Genomic DNA, 17,216 nt, shown 5'->3' on the forward strand with positions numbered 1-17,216 from the left:
GTGTTAAATAACGTATTTACAGAGGAAAAAAATATTAATAGCAGGATGGAGAAGAAATTGAGACAGCCAAAAGACATAGCTTTTTCTTTTTAGGTTATATATGGAAATGAAGAGAGAGTCAAGCAGAGAAATGGGAGAGTGTCCCAGATGGCTGCAGGTAGGAGGACACACAGCAACAGAAATGTACCAGCACCACCAGAACAGAGACCTAGAGGAAGATGCAGGGGCAAGTAGAAAATCAGGGGCAAGGATTCATTCAGATTTGGTTAAATTCCACCCACCTCTGGGGTTAGAAAGCAAAGCCTTTTGATGCACCTGGTGGTGTAAACCAAAACTTACTTTCGCATAAACTTCTAATAAGCTTCTGTGGGGAATCCAAACCTCGAGTTTCCCATAAAATGTGACCAGAGTCGTAAGATTTTTCATTGAGATAAACCTGATTTCCCTTCTCTGCATCTCACCGTCCTGGAAAACAAGTTACATCAGGTCTGATATCCCTACTTGAGTGCTTCTCCACTGACAAAACTTCAGAGGCACAATTGCTCCTGTTCATTAGATTCTGATAACGTTTCGCCTTTCTTAAGACTAATGTTTTGTAGTAAAAAAAAAAAGACATTCTAATTCATAAAGGACTTTAAGAATGCAAAATTTGGTTCTGATTTTGAGTAAAAATTGTTTTCAAGTTGTCCCTGAGGTGCGTAGTGGTTTAACCCCTACCAAGCCACTCCATCCCTCTTCACCTCAGCAGGACATGGCTGGGGACAAAATACGATGCAAACAAACTGTGTGTCAAAATAAAGACAATTTAATAGAGCAAGAGCAAAGATCATGCATGAAAGCAAAGGAAAACAAAAGATGTTATTCCCCATTTCTCATCAGCAGGCATTGTTCAGCCCCTTCCCAGGAAGCAGGGCTTTAGTGTGCAGAGGGGTTGCTACAGAACACAAATGTTGTAAATCACAAATGCCTTCTTCCTCCTTTCTCCAAGCTCTTATTGCTGATGTCATATGATGTAGAATATCCTTTAGATCAGTTTGGTCCATCTGTCCTGGCTTTGTCCCCTCCCAAGGTCTTGCCCACTCTCAGCCTCCTGGTGAAGGGCTGGGGGTAATGCTGGAGAGGCAGACTTGTCACTGCGAGCGGTAGCCAAAACACAGCTGTGTTAGCAACACCTTTCTAGTTACCAGTGCAGAGCACCTGTGATTTTCCTCTACTTTGGCAGCAACAGCAGCAGTGTGATGCCTCTTGGTGCAGAGCTATGTGCAGGACACCCTTGGCTTTGCTAGCCTTTGCTCAGACCAGTGAGTTGCTTGCACATGCAGTGCTGTGGTGTTAAGGGGAAAGCTTAGTGAGGTGTAGTTCACTGGAGATGAAGTGGGCAGGGGATTTTGGGAAGTGAGTTGAGCATTTCTCCTCTCCTATGATTACAGGAATTAGCAAGCCTCAAGACTAAATTCTCCCTCTGGGATGTAAAGGGCACCTAGTTTCAGAGAGGCAAAGAAACAGGAGGCAGGGTATGGCCCAATGCTTCTAATGAGGTTCATGTACGCTCTGCATCTGTCAGGTTCCTTGTCTGGTTAGTGCCTGTCTGCTGGCCAGCAGCAGTTAATGGTTCCATAGGCATTGAGGCTGACTGCATTGCCCTCATCTAGTGAGAAACACCTTTAGCAGGAAAACTGAAATCCCATGGCTCATCAGAGGCTGTACAGCTCTGCATGGGGGTGATGGAAAAGCAACCACTCCAAAACCAGTTCACTGTCCTCTGCAATCATTCATAGCAGCTGCTCTCAACTGGCTCCTCTGGTTGTTCATTTTCTGCTGCTTCCTCAGGCCTTTCTTTTGCTTAGAACCTTCCACATCAGAAGGATCAGGTTTATGTTTTTGAGGTCTTTAGTGCCAGCATATGGGGTTCGGTATATATAAAGCACTGCAAACTGGAAGAGGAGAATAAGGAAGTGTGAGGTGGTGATGACAGGGACAAGGACGTGTTCGTTAAGAGGCACAGAGTGTAAACGGGTTAGGTGTCTTCTTGAAATCCTTGCTAAATAGTGTAACAATATCATCACTTCTGGAAGCAAAGAGCCCTTAGGATTCATGATTTGTAACCAGTTAATTTCAGGAGATCTTCCTTTGCAGCATGTAAGTAGTACCATGTCATCCCACTTCATGGGAAATGAAACAACAGAAAACTTTCTATTGTCAACGCAGTAAACTGCTGGTGGGGTTCAGAGTAAGACCCGAAAATTCCTTCTCTTTGCACCAGCTGAAAAAAGAAAGATGTAATTGTCATATCATGAAAATTATATTCTAGGCTCATGATGAATGTAATATAAGAATAAAGCTACCCATCACTGGAGGCCCACCACCATTTAGGTGGCAGAGACCGGGCAATTGAAACGGATCCCAGCACATCTTCACATCTTTCAGGCTCTGAATAACCTGAGAAATGTTTAATTCTGGTAGTGCTGACTTTGCAAATGAGATGGCCTCAAAGCTGTAAGGGAAAGTAGACTCCCTACACTGGTTCTGTGTACTATCTGTTGAACACATCATTACTGAAAGGAGAAGTGATATAGGAACTGAATTGTAGTCACCCAGTGCCTGTGGCAGACACTGCTTATGAATCTCAATTGCAAGCCAGAGTAGTCTTGGAATTTGGAAAAAGATGATTCATCAGAACTAATAAATGCAGAGAAAGAATTGTTTAATTCAGGTCATTAGGTTACCCATAATATATTACAACACTCACAAGAACTCAACAGCCTTGCATTTCTGTGAATTGCTATGTGTTCTATGTATTCCTGATACATTCTTGTTAGCATTTGAACACTCCTGGGCTCTTGTACCTGCTGCCCTCAATTACTTCAACAAGGAATAGCTCTTTCTGGGCTCTGTTACCACTTCTACCTGCTGGGAAGGAAGGAAGGAAGGAAAAAAATGTCACTGTACAGGTAAATGGGAGCCCTGAGATGTTTTCACTTACTGAAGGCTGGAAAACATCAGAATTCTTTGCCTCTCGAACTCACAGATGTTGGAATTGTATCAGATTTTGAGACATTCAAATTCCACAAGCCAAAAAAAAAACCCTATTCATTTTGAAACAGCTGACTGGTGCAGTGACTACATGGCTGGACTCAGTAACTCCTGGGTTATCCTTTCCATCTCTGTCTCACTGACTGCTCTTGGACAAAGCTTTCCATCTGGTTTAGGAAAGTTTCTGTCTCAGTTTCCTTGCCTGTAACAGAAGCCAGACTGATAACCGCTTACTTCTCCGGGGAAGCTCACTGAGCTCTGTGGGATTCTCGTGCTTGGAAATTACTTCTGTCGATGTCAACAATTCTTGCAATGTAATGTCATAAATTTATGTACAGGTCAGGAATGTCATAGATGGATCCTGGAGCAGATGTCAGCCTGGGAAGTGGAAGGGATGGGAGTTGGAGCAAACGGACAAGAGTGTTGGAATGGGAGAAGGGAAATTACACTTGGGGGAAACAGCACGGCTGAGAGTTTCTGCTGTCAGCAGTCTTACCCAAAATAACCTCTGTGCTGCCATCTCAGCCAGAAACAGGTTGCAACTTCCTATAAGCACTCGCAGAGTCGGGGCTTAAAGAAAACAGGAAACAACACACAATGTTTGTGGGAAAGATTCTAGCTGCTGAAGCATCATTCACTTCATGGTGGAGAGGACACAGTGCAGTTTGGGAGAACCACAGAGCCCTGTGTGGGAGTCCTCAAAGAAAAAATCCACTCTCCAGTCTGCTTCATCTAAGTCATTCCTCTTTTAAATGTTGAGGTAGGTCACATGTGCCTTTGGCACCTCACTGACCTGTGATAAAGATGTAGCTTGAAATCCCCTCAGTACTTCCTCTGGTTGGTTTTTTGAGCGTACTGGGATGGACAGAATCCTAACCTGCCCAAATATAGTCTCTCTCGAGGAGTTAGACACCTACCCCCTTTCTAACTGAAAGGATGCTGCCAGACTGTGGCTGAATCGGGTGTTACTTTCCACAAGTCTCTTCCACCCTGGAAATGCTTCTGTAACGCCTAAAATAGAGACTGCTGCCTGACCCACCTGTCAGGGGACACGCTGCAGGAAAGGAAGCTGGAAGGGCAGAGATGGTGACAACAGTTACATGGGGTTTATCTGTCGTTGTCAGTACATCTTCAGGGAACCAGCACCATCAGCAGAGTCTCTCATTGTTGCTTCCTAGCGATGCTCTAACCTCTGCTTGCTTGTTTATAGAGCAACACCCGTTTTTAACTGGGTTCAGGAGGAAAAGAAGGGAGGGAATTCATAAAGCTGGAGTGCTCCCATAGATGTGGTACGAGAGAAGTGCTGTTTCTTTTTGCTGAAAATAAAGGTCCATTTGGAAAACAGTCTCTTTAAAAGCAACTTGTGCACAGTAGATGGAAATCTTTGATGGTTTCAGTGGGAATTAAGCACCTCTTAAAGTTGTATTCATAAAACTGTAATCAGCTAAAAATGCATAGGATGTACACTTAACCTTGGAAATTTCCCTTTATATATCACCTGAGGAAAGGATTAATCTTAAATTTGAGACATGTGCATCTCTCATCTGTAACCATGAGGATAATGTTTAATATCCAAGGAGGAATTGAATCTCTTAGCATTTTAAATCAAGAATTATGAAATGTTCTAACAAATATCTCCTACTTCCCTGAAAGAAAGTGTAGTTCTTATAGAAGTAAAATCAAACCAGATCAAGAATAAGGATTTCAGATATGGCAGAGAGCAGAGCATGCAAATACTCTGGGACGTGACAAGAGCTGCGTCATCTTCAATCAGTAAGTTCATGGTACTGACAGGTCTGGTGCAGAGTGTGAAACAGTTTTCAGTGAAAATCTGGCTTCACTTTCTCACAGCTTTCTGATTCTTCCCATTTCAGGTAAAGTTTTTGAAATCTTACATTCAAACTGAGTTAAGAATAAAAATGACATTGTGAAAAGCAGGTCATTATTCTGCCCATTGATACTTGTGAGTTTATCTCCACTGGGAGGGCTTTGATATCAGGTGTATCTGGCCCCACAGAGTGATGTGTCTAGGTCCTCTGCCATTTTAGACTGTGTCCCAGATAAAGGTCCAAGAATTAGAGAGGAGGTTTTAGGTAAGGGTAACAGGGCTTCTCCTGTACAATTGCATTATTCTCTGGCCTGCTGTGAGATCATCCCAAATCCTCAAATGTGGAAGAGCACAGGTGGGATTCTCTGTCAGGAGCTGATATCCATCCTTCAGCATATCATGCATATAAAATACATGATCTTCTGGGGAAAATCTGTCACAGAGCTAGGCCTGAACTAGAAGTTACATTAGAGAAAGAAATAAAATGCACAGAGGTCCTGCAGCTCAGTTTCTGAGATTTCATTTTGCTCTGAGCTCAGCACTACAGACATCATTGGTCAAATATTCTGTTTGGTCAAATCTATGGTCAAATATCCGAGGGTCCAGAGGGTCCCAGTAAAGCTTCTCTACTTTTCTGCAACAGGTTTCCTAAACTCCTTTTCAGTCTGCATGGTTCTTATCTATTTGCAGAAGCTCCTAACTAGATCAAAACCAAGTTTCTTCCCTGTGATAGTTTTAGATGGCATCAGATAACTTCCTTTTTGTCTGGGATCTAAGAAGAATATCGTGAAATATTAAAAAACGTTCATGTACATGACCTAGAAGAGGAAGCTCCTTGACAGTTTGTCTTATTAGACCTTCTAATTTGGTAGGTTTTGTATAATTTGGGAGAGAGGGAAAAAGCATTATCTTATTCTAGGGCTTTTCTGTTCTGCATGACTTTTATTCTTTAATGGTCTTTGTCGTTTATGCCACATTGACTTTAATTCTCTGGCTTTTTGGATTTGTGATATTTACTTCCACGTGTCATTTTAAGAGCAATACTAGAAGTTTTCCTTTCAACAGAGTTAACATTTGGTTCTTCCTTCTGTTGATCATCTCTAAAGAGGAGAAGCCCAATACCTTATGTCCTCTCACATTGAATTTGTGACTTTTTTTTGTGGCTTGGGTTCAATATTGAGACAAACAAACAAACATGTATATGCACTTGACGTCAGATGCTGACCCCACTTAGGTGTTCCTGATGGCTAGATGAATATCATCTTTAGTCCTTTGGAGTGGGGTTTTTGTGTGTGTGTGGAGATCATAAAAAGCTTGATATATTCAAAATAAAACAGACATCAGTAAAGGAAGGAGGTAAAATAGCTGGTTGTTCTGTGAGCTGTGTCTTACTCTTTTCCTGCCACAGGAGCTTAAGCAAGTCACTAAACTTCTGCATGAACTTGTCAATGATTTCTGTGTAACATACGAATAAAATTAATTATCTGCTCACAGAGGCAAGCCTAAAGTTCATTAAGATTTTCAAATACCTTTGAGACCCTTGAAGTTAAAGTGAATTTTTATGGCCAGGCGGATGTCTAATATGACCAGATCCTCGTGGCAGGAGCACACAAACACCACTTACCTGGCCAAACAAGGTCCTAATCCTCTTCAGAACTTCAGGTGACCAGAAAATTTTAACAGACCTTAAAAAAAACCCCATTAAGCACATGGTAAAATCTGGAATCGAGTGCTTGGTCAATATTAAAAGAAAAAAAACCCAGTTAAATATCTATTTGGGGTTTGTGGGCTTTAGGTGTTTTGTTGGAGGGCTTTGTTGTTGTGTTTTTAAAGTTCGTGTGCTGAGGAGCATGGCAGTCTCACGAGCCCTCGTCCTTCCACTGCAGCAGTGTACCTACCTTCTGGCAACCACAGCATCGCATACCTGTAAAAACAGCATAAGGAAAATATTTAACATAGTTTTAGACACCTTTTAATGCTACTCCATAATTAAAGTAATTTGTAGCACGTATTAAACATTATTACATTGGTTTTGTGTTCTGATTTTTAATGACTTTTGAGAAGAACCACTAATAACAGGAAAATAACACCGTGTTAATTAACAGCATCAATTCAGAGTGAAGTTAATGGCACTGTTTGCATTACCAATGCAAGCAGGATTTGGCCCTTAGGAAGTCATTTCATATGGCAGTTACATGTTTGTCTCTGAAGTATCAATACCAGCTGCCAGGTGGGCGGCTGACAGCGAAAAAAATGTAGGATTAGATTGTTGTGCCAATGGAACTTTTTGACCTGATATTGTAGGGTTTTTGTTGAGGAAGATTCAACTGTAGCTGGAGAGTGTTTAAGCCCTCAGCACAATGAAGAGAGGATTTGCACCAAATGACCTATGAGAGTAGAAGAACAAGGCAGAAGAGAAAGACCAGGAAAGAGAGAGAAGCCCTCAGAGAGTAATCAAGCAAATGAGTGAGGCTTGAGGGATAAGGAAGGGTCAAGCTGTTTAGATAAAGGCTGGGGCTGGAGGTCATAGTAGAGGCCAAAGCCCAGGTTAAGACACCTCACATCCCTGCTCTCTTCCTAACCCCAATTCAAAACAAAGAAGATAATTAAGTCGTTTCTCCTAATTGACACGGGACATAAACCTCTCTGCTTTGTGTTTCAGTGTGTTCCTCACCTACATTCTCCATTCAGTGTGACTCATTCAGCCCATGATCCTGAATGAGGGCTGCTTCGAAACAGAGCTTCAAAAACAAAAGCAATTATCACCTCACCTGCTTCTTTTTGTTATTCGAAACATCAGCTCCCCTCATTCATTATTTAGCTCAACTCTAATTTGTAACAGGAGATGAAAGGAGAGGAGGGAAATATTTTTCTGTATATTTTAGAGTACTCTTCCTAAAGCACAGGAGGAATTCATACTATTTTAACCACTCCTATGTGAGAGTCTAGATGCTGAGTTTGCTCCTTGTTTTAAAGCATTTCAGCTGCTGCAGTGGTTCCTCAGTGGTGTGGTAGATCCACACAGCCATGAGCATAATGTGATCTTGAAAAAACAACTTGAAAAACATTCTTCTCTCATTTCATATACCTTCTGCTTTGTGTGGTGCTGGGAATGCTGAATCCCCAATGGGTGCTCCCAGGTGGCAAACAATCTTAATCGAAGGAATTGCAATACTTTTGGAACATTATCTAGCCAAGGATGTTGAAGTCTTCTGGTAACACTAATTAAATCATTCTCTCAACACCTCTCTTGAGGTACTATTGTCAGTCCCACCTTTCAGATGAGTAAACTGGGTCTGCCTCGTCCAACTTCAGATATGGAGACAGTGAATGCAGTGAGCAGAGAATAATGCCAGGCTCCTTTATGCCTTTCAACACTTCAACTTGCTTGTTTTCAACTATTCTTTTGTCACTGTGCCATGCAACATTCCTCATGCTGAGAGGGCCTGAGGGGAACTTTGCCTTTAATATGTTAGAAGTGCCAAATAAACCCACTGCAATTTGGACATAAATATGTTGAGGCCAACATATGAGAACCTTCAATAAAATTGCAGTTTCACCAAAAAATGCCCATCAAGTTCTAATTCAGTAAAGGATAAAGAAATTTTTGAGAAACTGCCTCCTCCCCTGCCTTTCCTTAAGGCTTTTGTCCAGAAACCACTTGAGGGCATCTCAGGAGACATCTTTGGCCAGCAGTCACAAGCAGCAGCAAGCTTCACCTCTCAGATGACTTGATGGCTATGTTTCTGCGTGTATAGGCATGTCCCAGCAAGCATTTGGCCGCTGTTGGGTTTCAGACACTGCCAGTAACAGTTACCTTTCCCCACTCCAGCCTGGGTGAAACCACTGAAAGTCAATGGAATAGATGAAACAGGTATCTGGACTCCTCAGCTGGAACAAGATGCTTATGTACTCAACTGCTTGAGAACTTTGCTGCCCAAATGTATGTAGCTACTATAAAATAAGACCAGCAATTTCACAGAAATGTCGTTTTATTCCTCTTCTCAGATCCACATAAGTACAGGTATCCCCTCTTAGATATGGACATATGTAAGAGTATTATTTGTGAGCTTCTGTTGACAGTAAACATTAATCCCGTATATTTTTTATACCAAGATGCCATATGAAGTTTAAAAATGATCAGTTTTAGAGCAGTATTTCTCACAGATGTGATTGCAAGGCTTAGCCTAATCTCTGAAGTCTGCAGGAATTTTCAGGTGCCAACAGAAGGGACAGTTATCCCAATCATGAAGGACTCTGATTCAAGTTTTGCAAGAATGAGGCATACGGGATGCTGGGTCCTCAGCTGCATCCATAACCAGAATACTTATGCATATCCCCATCAAGCTGAATGGGAATGCTGTAGCTCATGTCCCCAAGAAATAAAAAGCTTCTCAGTAAAATGTCCATAGGTCACTGCTGTGTCTGCTGGCTTGTTCTTATTTTTGCTGCCTTAGATCTTACTGGGTTTTTTTTTAACAGAGTGCATTCCAAATCATCATCTGGAAGTAACTGCACACTCTACCCATCTTTCCCCCTAAAGGCTGAGAATGTGTCCACCATCTACAGTGCAGACTACATGATATATATGAGAGTTAAATTGGTTCACTTTAAGCCCCTCAGTATGCTACAAGCCTGCAAAGGAAAACAGAAGAGAGCAAGAGACTGTTAAATTTTCCCAGTAATCTGATGAGAAGAGAGAGAGAGAGACAGACAGAAAGAGTTCACTTGGCTAATTTTCTAGCCAGCAGCTACAGCACTGCTTCTATTAGGAGATATGAAAAGAGACAAAGAGATATAATAGCTATAGATTGGCTTTGTTGGCCAGAAGTTCTAACTATGCTGTGGGGATGAGGAGATACAGAAGCATTCTCTCAAGGGATGTTTTTTACTTTAATATCATCATTTTGGTGCATCTCTAGCTGCATGTTCACTTAACACTGACTGAAAATAAAGGTTGTAACATATCACACTGACTGCCCAGATAGCTGAAATGAAAGCTGGAAAAATGCATTGACCTTGTGTTATTCTCCTTTGTGTTGACTTTGTGTGATTCAGATTCAAATTTGGTTGGCCCAATGTTCTGGGCAGAAACCTTCCTTCGGTATATACATTTGTTTCATCTTATCTGCACTCTGAAGTATTTTTCCTCCCTTATTAGAAAAGATGGGCACGTAGCATCTCTCTTTATAGTCTGCCCAGTCCACTGTGGCTAGATCATTCTCAAACTTATTTGTCAAATCCCTTAGCCAAAACTTTCTCCTTGTACTAATTCGTTCTGAACAAGGAACTACACATCACTTGTCTCTTTTTCTTTCATTCATTCTTAAAGTGAAGCAGTGCAGTCTCCCAAAGCACAAGCATTGAGAGTTACACGTTTTCACATTTCTCATCCATGTTAAATCCAAGATCATTTTGTTCCTGCTCACCATCTCCCTCTTCTTCTCCTGCCTGCCTGCCTGGATAAAAATAAAAATGCCTTAAGCAAATCCTTTCATAACCTTATATATTGAGATGGTTAGACCAGAGCTCCTAACATGAGAGAACACATTTCTAGGAACGGGTGTGTGCCTGAAAGCAAGAAACTAGATAGGACTGGATATCCTGCAACCACTCCTGTTTTCATGAGCTAGCTAAGTTCCACTTAAAACACTTAATAATTTCACTTTATTTGCATAAGGATGTGACCTTTGGAGAAAGAAGCTCTTTCAAACTTATGTGACATCCAACAACCACTTTCTCAGAGACATTTCTCCTTCCTGGACATACACACATAGCAAAAAAGGTGAGCTAATAGAAATGAAAACCAGGCAGATGCAGATATCTGGTATCTATACATTGTTTTCTGTTCCATGTGATCTTTTGCAAGTCAGAATTTTCCCTCAACTCAGATTACCCAGATATAAGGTTTAAGTTACTGACATCTCCAGCACTATATTGAGGCTTTGCTAATTGGGTAAGTATGGATAAATTCAGTGATCATCTCAGATTTCATGGCTACACTGCACAGCTCAGAGAGCTTTGGAGTTACAGCCACTAGAGGATTTAAATCCAGATAGCTACAGACTTCAACTGTGCTTTCTCAGGGTTAGGTCCACAGTGAGATTTTGGACAAATCAATCCAATTTTTAAGGATTGCAGAGATCCTTAACCTCCCACTCATCTGCTGCCAAATTCTGAATCTTTAATTATACAGACAGTGTTTAACTTCTTCACTCGAAGCAATTGTAAACTCCACCCAGGGTGCCAGATAAACGACTGCTTTGGGCACTCCCTTGAATGGGGAGAAAAAAATGAGATGAAAAAACCCCAAAAAACTTCAGTCCCTGCTCCAGAGCAAAGAAGTTAAAGGTTTTAAAACTGACTCTGCAGAGAGCAGCCTGAAAGCAAGTGCTTGCTTGGTTCTGCGTTCCTCACAAGGAGAGCCTAAGCCAGAGCTAGCTGTCCAGCTCCACTGTGATTAGGAATCTCAAGAGATCCCAGCCCCTGAGAGAGGAAATTAGCCTCTTCTCTGGTGTGTGCTTTATGAGATGCCTGAAGTTTCCTGGTTTTTTGACAGTCCAGCCTCTGGGTTTCTCACTCCTTGCATTTCGTGTGTTGCCTGCAACAGTTTGCGTGGGGACTGTGAATTTCACTAAACTCCTAGGCACCTAAAAATTACACATTGCATGACCCTAGTCCTTTTATGGATCCAGCCCTCAGTTCACCACACACTCCCCTGTTAAGACTAAGCTCATCCTCACATACCTGAGCTCACTGCTAACAGCTTATGACAAACAGCTGAAGTCATTCTAATTCCCTCTAGTGCAAGGTGGGGGACACACATGCAGAAGGTAGTTCATTATGGTATTATAATCATGACCTGCTTATACCCTAAAGTCATTCACTTCCATTAAAGGCCAAGAGAGCGACTGTGAACTGAATCCCAAAGTGGGTAAGTAGAACTGTTTGGAGAGAAGGTCGATGAGGTCATGGTGGTATTCATGGTGATGGCAACTCTCATGAATTCAGCTAGTATTTTTTGTTTAATTCCCTTCCCAGAAATCTTTCTGAGCTTTAAATAATTACAACCTACGACTATTTGTTTAGGATTTTGTTGTGTTAACCAACACATGTTCCTACCAACTCTTAATTTTTCATAAATTCAAATATTTAGCGTTCCATACAGGCTGAGCAGCTGGGCTAAGTGAGATTAGCAAAACAAGTGGATCTGAGAGAATGTTGCAGTTTGCACAAATCTTTCTGTACCATCAATACTGTAATGACTGCAAGGACTGTCAAGTGTAATTATTGATGTTTTCTTCTTTAGCTCAGTATATGTGAGTTCTGAAGGACATTGCCTGGAAGCTATCAAAGCAGGAAAAGACAATCACATGGACAAGGAAATACTAGTAGCTTTTTGATACTTACCTGTGTAAGTGTGAATCACTTGCACTGCACAAAAACACTGTGGGATGTGTGCAGCACAATCCTAATGCCTGTGTGCACCAATGGGCACTTCCAGTTGTTCCTAAATTGGGGACCTGCCACTTACGCTTCAACCAAGAAACAGGGTAGTACATTCAAATAGCCCTTACTCTTCAGCTACCTTGACCAGAATATAAATTTGAGTAGATGTGAATTCTTTTTCCTGAATTGTTTGTCAAGGCCTAAAGAAGAAAAACAAACTGAACTTAAAATCAGATTTTCCTTCTTTGGTGTAAAAGAGATAGAAAAGGAGGATTTCCCTAAGGAAGGAGCTACATTTAGAAAGACTGTCCTTTTTAACTCATTCTTTCTTCATGAGGCACTAAGTAAAAGAAGAAAAGGCAGATAAAGTCTTTGAAGTGACCACTGACATTCTCTCCTTCTGGTAAGAGAGTCATAGATCCATTTCAAATATCTTGGTGTCTGCAGTTGAGCATTTCCCCAAGGAAAGCCAGAAGACCAATTCCCATGTCTGAAGGCCAGAATAACACTATACTGTTTAGCTTAACTGTCAGATCTCTACACAGGAAGACAACACCATTCACTATTTAAAAAAATGAGTGATGTGCAGCATCTGTTTAGGCAACATTGCTAAAAGGTCTCACGCTCCAAGCGAAAAGGAACATTGTCCAGGGACACCAGAGAAGCTGACCTGTCAGAGAGGCTCTCCGAGACTGAGTCGATCAACAGCAGTGGGATTCAGTGACCGCCAGCCTGGAGAATTCTTTCTGCTGATTACAATCAGCACTGTTAATTTTTATGGCTGTAAGTGGTCAGGACCTCAATTTTATGTCTGGTGGAACCTGGTAAAACACAATGTCCTAACATCATGCCTGGGCACTTGTTCAGTACCATCTGTTAAGCAGAAGTGTTCCCTGACAGCCTGCCATTTAACTATTGGACTAGTCCAACACTACTTAGCTCACAAGTGCAGACAAGATCACAGCATAAACTGATATCATTAATTTATTGTTACTAATATTATCATTATTACTATTGCAATATCTCCCTCCATTTGCAATCACAAATGGGGTGCCATTGTGCTGGGCACTGTAGAAACGTGTCACATAAAGTCCATAACTCAAGGGTATTACCAATGAAGTAAGCAGAAATTCAATAGGCATTGAAAACACTCTAATTATTGCCAAAAGAAATGATGTGGTACCGTGACTGTTATCTGCATCCTTGTTTGCCACTAAAACGTCAGCATTTGCCAACAATCATTTCACTGTATTATTCAACATGATCCTACACTGTTCTGAGAGTATGAAATTATTAGGGTTGCTATAATTTGGGTAAGTGGATCCTGTTGTACCAGCCAAATATTCCTACTCCTCACATGTAGGCCCATTCTTCTTTCATTTAGCCTCAGCTATTTGAATTAATGGGTCAGACATTAGGCACAGACAGTGTGGACCCCATTGGGAAAAATTGACAAGCTCCAAGGAGCTCTGCAGGTTTTCCCCAGACAGTGTTTCCTCGGTCCAGGTCTGGGCCGGTGTGCTCCTTACCATTTTAAATCAAAACAAATCACAAAAGGCTCCAACCTGGCTTTGTAAGAAAGTAATTCTGGCTCATGCAATGACGCATGTCAGAAAGCCCAACATACCAGCAGACTACAACAGCCAAAGCAATAAGAGCAGCAAGTCATAACAGAGGCAAAAATGAAGCCTTTTTCTTGTGTGTGGTTTGATTTTTTGCTGTTGTTGTTTTCCAGAGAAGTGGGGTTTTTCCTTTTATTTTGGTTTAAATCCTTGCTCTGGGACACACAAGCACAAACAGTTTAGCATTCTGAAACTGCTTTACTGAAAATAGGGACAGGAAAAGGGAAACTTACATCTTTAATTACTGTCCTATTGTTGGTAGAATTTATAAATGATGATATTGTTACCTGAGGGCTTGCTGACAGACTGCATCAGTTCTCCTCAGTCTGGCTGTAATCCCAGCTGCTATTTTTTTCTTTTAAATCCTGGAATGCAGACAAAAAAGGGTTTCCCTTCAATAAACCAACTGTCTGAACCCAGATTACTGTGCTGTGTCACTAAAATAAAGGATCTGGCATTAATCTCCTCAGCTTTTAAACAACAATATAAAAAATCTACGGTGTTTGCTGGTCTCTTCCCCAGGTAATGGAGTTTATTTCATACATCAATCCTTATAAAACCAGAGTAGAGCTCTGACTGGGATTGAAACAATTGATTTGGCTCGATACTGTACCCACCGTTGGTTAGCTCCTTAAATCCTAGTCAGTAATTAGCCAAGCTTTGCCTGTCCAGCACTCGGTTAGATGGAAAATTAAGGACTGGATGTTTACTGCTTGAGAAATGCATTGTAAAACCTACTCATCATAAGTCACTTCCAATGCCACTGCTTTGTGAAAAGCTCAAACACCTAAACATGAATGAATGGAACTACTAGCAGGGATAAAAATTATTTTGCAGTGGCAGGTGGAGAAGAAATGAAAAGAAGCCATTGTTCAGAGAATCTTCTTTCAGTTCTTCATTCTATGACCTCCTGTGCAGTCATCCATCTGCACCGCAGGGGAATAAATTCCTCTCCACACTGCAGTTCCACTGTTATGGATAACCCACAGGAGTCACCAGCCACTGAGCTGAAGGAGTGTGCACTGCATGCAACTCTAGCTCTGCTGCCAGGGGAGCAGCATGAAGATCCCAGAGGCTGACAGATCAGCTTGGACAGTGATTGTGTCCACACACACGCTACAAGTACTATTGGATTTGGTTTGGATGGCTAAATAGGAGTAACATACGTGTGCTTAAACGTGCTCACACCTTTCACTCAGCAAACGACTCGTTTCACTCCAGCTCTGTATTGTGGTAATCCAACGTAAGGCACTAGTTCTTTCAGGGATGTCTTCATTTGGATGAACCAAAGCCAACGACATATAATCAGGGGTTGGATTAGATGGTGTCTAAAGGTCCCTTCTAACCCCTGCCATTCTATGATTCTATGATAATCATTGAAGATGACACTGCTACAAGCCTAAACGTGCTAATTCCTGGATCCAGGCCAAATTCCATGTTGATTTTTCTGTTCCTCTTGCATGGAATGCCTGCCTGGCTTTGAACTGGAGACCATACCCTTCATCATCTAAGTCTTGGCACACTCATTCCAGATAATATTGCAGAAAAGCATTCAGACAGCCTGTTTATCAGGACGATGAACAGCATCAACAGACTGAATTCAGCAAACACATAGGGCATAAAAAAGTAAGGGAAATACTTCTTCCAAACACTTGCTGCAATCCTATTCTGTGCATAGAAAGGAAAATATTACTTTCCTTCACTGGAAAAAGTTCTATGGCATAGTACAAACCCATGCAATTTGCCCAACCTTTGTGCTTTGATCTTTGCTTTCCTGTATTCACTTTTTAAACCTGGACAAACCTCAAACTTCTCTGAAAGAATTAAGCAACGGAATCAGTTAGAAACAGAATCTGAATGGCACATTTACAGCATCATTTGAAAATCAATGCAGAGGAAATTAGCTCTATGACTTCACAATTAAGAGAACCAAACAGACAACTGCAGAAAAAGTTAATCCCCTAGGGAAAAATGAATGGAGCTGTCTCCAGTTATACAGAAGACACCAGACTCAGAAGATATGAAACGAGGGTTGGTTGGGTTTTTTTTCTGGGTTTTTTTTTCATGGTCTTTGCTGCTACAAGCAGAGAGATGGGAATTCGGAATTCCCTGGGCCCCTGTGGAACTCAGAAGTATCCATATTCCTGCAATGTATTTTCTCTGTATAAATGCACTAACCTCCCACTAAGAAAATTAGCTCTTTAATCACTTGAATCCAAATAAAGCATTGTTATATCCTAAAGGCACTAAAGTTCTGCACTTTTAAGAGAGTGTCTGAACATTTCCCAAACACACTAAATGTGTGTGTGGAGGGGGGCGTGCTTTTATTTAATTTTCTGTAATTAAAGAACAAGTCAGGTAGAAGCCAAAGCAGCGTTTGTGATGTTGCTTGCTAAAAGCAGAAGACTTGCCTTCTACAGCTTTTATATTAAGTGTAAAAACCAACATCAAAAAGCAGGAAGGAAAGAGAACAAAAGACTGAAAACTCCCCAGTGTTATTCCCTGTGAAGATTGAGACAGCAGAAGGTATCTTATACACTCTCCATGTGCAATGATTTACAGGACTTCAGGTTACAATTTCAGCTTTTCAGGTTTGCAGTGAATGTTTGGCTTTTTCCCAGAACAACCTGAATCAAATGGCTCCCTCATTCATAGTTAGAATGTGCTGACCGAAGCACAAAATTAGGCATGCAAAAGCGAGATGTAAAGGGAATAGCTTTGGAAGTCCTTAAGTGACCTCCTTCAACAACTACAAGTCCCAGAAGATGCCATCATCAAATCACCTTCCTAACATCTCTCTCAAAACAAGCACCCTGCTCAGAGAAGCATACCAGAGACAGCATCCATTGTCCTGATATATTGATATGAAACTAATAATGCAGCAACTGTCTTTTTTGATGGATCCCTCACAAGTTTGGCCAGTAACAGAATTCATCACAGCCTGCTGCTTTCAGCAATTTTTTCCACCCTCAATTTGAGTTGATTCCCCTGGACTTTATGCTCAGGAACTCTCTCCTTGCTCCTAAAGTATAAGCTTTCATCTTCAGAGCCTGCTTCATGAAAAACTTTCCCCATAAGTCTGTGGACACAAAGGATTCATGGAACTTTGCTGTCACTGGGGCAGGCTGAACTTAGGCTCGATCTGCATGCATGGTGCATGGACAACCCTACAAGTCACATCAGTTCTGAGCAGCTCGGCAGGTTCGATACGGTTACAGTTGGGATCAACATTTCCATAAGGAATAATTAGTCTTCCAGGTGATTAATTCATTGTGCATATGAGA

The sequence above is a fragment of the Colius striatus genome, chromosome 6 (genome assembly GCF_028858725.1).
Source record: "Colius striatus isolate bColStr4 chromosome 6, bColStr4.1.hap1, whole genome shotgun sequence".
In the NCBI taxonomy this organism is placed as follows: Eukaryota; Metazoa; Chordata; class Aves; order Coliiformes; family Coliidae; genus Colius; species Colius striatus.